Source organism: Durio zibethinus, chromosome 13 (assembly GCF_047325235.1).
Source record: "Durio zibethinus cultivar Kanyao isolate XHJ-2024 chromosome 13, ASM4732523v1, whole genome shotgun sequence".
Taxonomy (NCBI): domain Eukaryota; kingdom Viridiplantae; phylum Streptophyta; class Magnoliopsida; order Malvales; family Malvaceae; genus Durio; species Durio zibethinus.
In genome coordinates this window covers 15,705,009-15,710,349 of record NC_143174.1, presented here as the reverse complement: position 1 = coordinate 15,710,349, position 5,341 = coordinate 15,705,009, and positions in this window count along the sequence as shown.

The window sequence follows — 5,341 nt, the reverse complement described above, 5'->3', positions numbered from 1 at the left end:
TTAAATGGATATGAATATCTTGAATCCAATGTTTTAAGCTCGCTCAAACAGAGCAACGTGATAACTTGCATTGGTTTTCATTTTTCACATTGTCAAGTGTAAGTTATGAAGGATTTTGGAGCTTAAAATATCAAAATTTCGTTTCTGAACAATTATGGGCATAAAAACCATGTGCACAATTTCAAAAATGTGATGTAAAAACCATTTGTATGATTTTAATTTTTCATGCTTATCTGCTTTAGAAGCATTATTAGGAGGATTCATGAACGCTCTAGGGAATTTGTGGGATACTGTTGATATTTGGATGTTATTTGTGAAATCGTTACCAGCGCTTGATGTGGTTAACTGTGTGCTATCTTGTTTTCATATTTTATGCACAAACTCAAAGCTCAATATTTTTGAAGCTTTTATGCTTTGCTTTGAAAATAATTTCTGCTGGAGTCGAGATTTAAAAATATGAAATATTGTTTTTGCAAGTCTTTAAATGGAAATGAAAATATGAATCTAATGTTTTAAGTCTAAGTTGTGAAGGATTTTGGAGCTTTAAACATAAAAATTTCGTTTCTGAACAATTATGGGCATAAAAATCATCTGCACATTTCAAAAATGTGATGTAAAAACCATTTGCACGATTTTAATTTTTCATACTTATCTGCTTTAGATGCATTATTAGGAGGATTTATGAACGCTTAGGGGAATTTCTGGGATGCTGTTGATATTTGGATGTCATTTGTGAAATCGTTATCGGCGCTTGATGTGGTTAACTGTACGTTATCTTGTTTTCATATTTTATGCACAAACTCAAAGCTCAATGTTTTTGAAGCTTTTATGCTTTGCTTTGAAAATCATTTCTGCTAGAGTCGAGATTTAAAAATATGAAATATTGTTTTAGCAAGTCTTTTAAATGGAAATGAATATCTTGAATCTAATGTTTTAAGTGTGAGTTGTGAAGGATTTTGGAGCTTAAAATATCAAATTTTCGTTTCTAAAGAATTATGGGCATAAAAACCATATTCATAATTTAAAAAATGTGATGTAAAAATCATTCGCAATATTTTAAATTTTCAAACTTATCTGCTTTAGATGCGTTTTTAGGAGGATTCATGAACGCTCCAAGGAATTTGTGGGATGTTTTTGATGTTTGGATGTCATTTGTGAAATCGTTATGGCCGCTATCCAATGTTTTAAACTCGTTCAACACAGCAACACGATAACTTGCACTGGTTTTCAGTTTTCACAGTTTTAAGTGTAAGTTATGAAGAATTTTTGAGCTTAAAATATCAAAATTTCGTTTCTAAACAATTATGGGCATAAAAGCCATCTGCACAATTTCAAAATTTGATGTAAAAACCATTTGCATGATTTTAATTTTTCGTACTTATCTACTTTAGATGCATTTTTTGGAGCATTCATGAACGCTGCAGGGAATTTGTGGGAAACTGTGGATATTTGGTTGTCATTTGTGTGCTAACTTGTTTTCATATATTATGCACAAACTCAAAGCTCTATGTTTTCGAAGCTTTTATGCTTTGCTTTGAAATATTGTTTTAGCAATTCTTTAAATGGAAAAGAATATCATGAAAATAATGTTTTAAACTGACTCAAACACAGCAACAAGATAACTTGCATTGGCTTTCATTTTTCACTGTTTTAAGGGTAAGTTAAGAAGGATTTTGGAGCTTAAAATATCAAAATTTGGTTTCTGAAGAATTATGAGCATAAAAACCATCTGCACAATTTCAAAAATGTGATGTAAAAACCATTTGCACGATTTTAATTTTTCATACTTATCTGCTTTGATGAATTATTAGGAGGATTCATGAACACTTCGAGGAATTTGTGGGATGCTGTTGATATTTGGATGTCATTTGTGAAATCGTTATCGGTGCTTGATGCGGTTAACTGTGTCCTATCTTGTTTTCATATATTATGCACAAACTCAAAGCTCAACGTTTTTGAAGCTTTTATGCTTTGCTTTGAAAACCATTTTTGCTGGTGTCAAGCTTTAAATGTATGAAATATTGTTTTGCGAAGTCTTTAAATAAAAATGAGTATCTTGAAACTAATGTTTTAAACTCGCTTAAACACAGCAACATGATAACTTGCATTGGTTTTCATTTTTCACAGTGTTAAGTGTAAGTTATGAAGGATTTTAGAGCCTAAAATACCAAAATTTCATTTCTGCACAATTATGGGCATAAAAACCGTCTGCACAATTTAAAAAATGTGATACAAAAACCATTTGCACGATTTTAATTTTTCATACTTATCTGCTTTAGATGCATTTTTAGGAGGATTCATGAATGTTCCAGGGAATTTGAGGGGATGCTGTTGATATTTGGATGTCATTTGTAAAATCATTATCGGCGCTTGATGCGATTAACTATGTGCTAACTTGTTCTCATATATTGTACACAAACTCAAAGCTCAGTGTTTCCAAAGCTTTTATGCTTTGCTTTGAAAACTAATTCGGCTAGAGTTGAGTTTTGAAAGTATGAAATATTGTGCTAGGAAGTCTTTAAATCAAAATGAATATCTTGAATTAAATGTTTTAAACTCACTCAAACACAGAAACAAGATAACTTGAATTGGTTTTCATTTTTCTCAATGTTAAGTGTAAGTTATGATCGATTTTGGAGCTCAAAATATCAAAATTTCTTTTCTGAACAATTATGGGCATAAAAACCATCTGCACAATTTCAAGTTGTGATATAAAAACCATTTGCATGATTTTTAATTTTTCATACTTATCCCCTTTAGATGCATTTTTAGGAGTATTCATTAACATTGCAAGGAATTTGTGGGATGCTGTTGATATTTGGACGTCATTTGTGAAATCGTTATGGGCGCTTGATATATTATGCACAAACTCAAAGCTCAATGTTTTCAAAGCTTTTATGCTTTGCTTTGAAAATCATTTCTGCTGGAGTTGAGATTTAAAAGTATGAAATATTGTTTTAGCAAGTTTTTAAATGAAAATGAATATCTTGAATCCAACGTTTTAACCTCGCTCAAACACAGCAACGTGATAACTTGCATTGGTTTTCATTTTTCACATTGTTAAGTGTAAGTTTGAAGGATTTTGGAGCTTAAAATATCAAAATTTTGTTTCTAAACAATTATGGGCATAAAACCCATCTGCACAATTTCAAATTGTGATATAAAAACCATTTGCATCACTTTAATTTTTCATACTTATTTACTTCAGATGAATTATTAGGAGAATTCATGAGTGCTCCAGGGAATTTGTGGGATGCTGTTGATATTTGGATGCCATTTGTGAAATCGTTACAAGCTCTTGATGCGATTAACTGTGTGCTAACTTGTTTATACATTATGCATAAACTCAATGCTCCATGTTTTTGTAGCTTTTATGTTTGGCTTTGAAAACCATTCCTACAGGAGTCGAGCTTTAAAAGTATGAAATATATTTTTAGCAAGTTTTTAGAAGGAAATAGATATCATGAATCCAATGTTTTAAACTTGCTCAAACACAAGAACATGATAACTTGCTTTGGTTTTAATTTTTTACATTGTTAAGTGTAAGTTATAAAAGGATTTGGGAGCTTAAAATATCAAAATTTCATTTATGAACAATTATGGGCATAAAAACCATCTGCACAATTTAAAAAATGTGACACAAAACCCATTCGCATGATTTTTATTTTTTATACTTATCTACTTTAGATGCAATTTTAGGAGGATTCATTAATGGTCCATGGAATTTGTGGGATGCTTTTGATATCTGGATGTCATTTGTGAAATCATTATCGGCACTTGATGAGATTAACTATGTGCTAACAAGTTTTCATATGTCATGCACAAACTGAAAGCTCCATTTTTTTGAAGCTTTTATGCTTTGCTTTGAAAACCAATTCCACTGGAATCAAGCTTTAAAAGTATGAATCAATGTTTTAGAAAGTCTTTAAATGGAAATGAATATCTTGAATCCAATGTTTTAAACTTGCTTAAACACAGAAACTTGATAACTTGCATTGGTTTTCATTTTTCTCAGTATAAAGTGTAAGTTATGAAGGATTTTGGAGCTCAAAATATCAAAATTTCGTTTTCTGAACAATTATGGGCAAAAAAACCATCTGCGCAATTTCAAAAATGTGCTATCAAAACCATTTGCACGATTTTAATTTTTCATACTTATTTGCTTTAGATGCATTTTTAGGAGGATTCAGGAATGTTGCAGGGAATTTGTGGGATGCTGTTGATATATGGAAATGAATATCTTAAATCCAATGTTTTAAACTTCCTCAAACGCAGGAACATGATAACTTGCATTGGTTTTAATTTTTCACAGCGTTGGGTATAAGTTATGAAGTATTTAGGAGCTTAGAATATAAACAATTCGTTTCTAAATAAAAACCATTTGCTAAATTTCAAATTGTGATACAAAAACCATTTGCATGATTTTAATTTTTCGTACTTATTTGCTTTAGATGCTTTTTTAGGAGGATTCATGAGTGCTCCAGGTAATTTATGGCATGCTGTTAATATTTGGAAATCATTTGTGAAATTGTTATCAGCGTTTGATGCGATTAACTGTGTGCTAACTTGTTTTCATATATTATGTGCAAACTCAAAGCTCAATGTTTTGGAAGCTTTTATGCTTTGCTTTGAAAACCATTTCTGCTGGAGTCGAGTTTTAAAAGTATGAAATATTGTTTTGGCAAGTCTTTAAATGGAAATGAATATCTTGAATCCAATGATTTAGACTCACACAAACACAGCAACATGATAACTTGAATTGGTTTTCATTTTTCACAGTTTTAAGTGTAAGTTATGAAGGATTTTGGAGCTTAAAACATAAAATTTTCGTTTATGAATAATTATGGGCATAAAACCATCTGCACAATTTCAGATTGTGATATAAAAACTATTTGCGTAATTTTAATTTTTCATACTTATTTACTTTAGATGAGCTTTTAGGATAATTCATTAATGCTCCAGCGAATTTGTGGGATGTGGTTGATATTTGGATGCCATTTGTGAAGTCGTTACCAGCGCTTGATGCAATTAATTGTGTGCTAACTTGTTTATACATTATGCACAAACTCCATGTTTTTGTCGCTTTTATATACGCTTTGAAAACCATTCCTACAAGAGTCGAGCTTTAAAAGATGAAATATATTTTTAGCAAGTTTTTAGAAGTAAATGGATATCTTGAATCCAATCTTTTAAACTTGTTCAAACACAAGAACATGATAACTTGCTTTGGTTTTAATTTTTTACAGTGATAAGTGTAAGTTATGAAGGATTTGAGAGCTTAAAATATAAAAATTTGTTTCTGAACAATTATGAGCATAAAAACCATCTGCACAATTTGAAA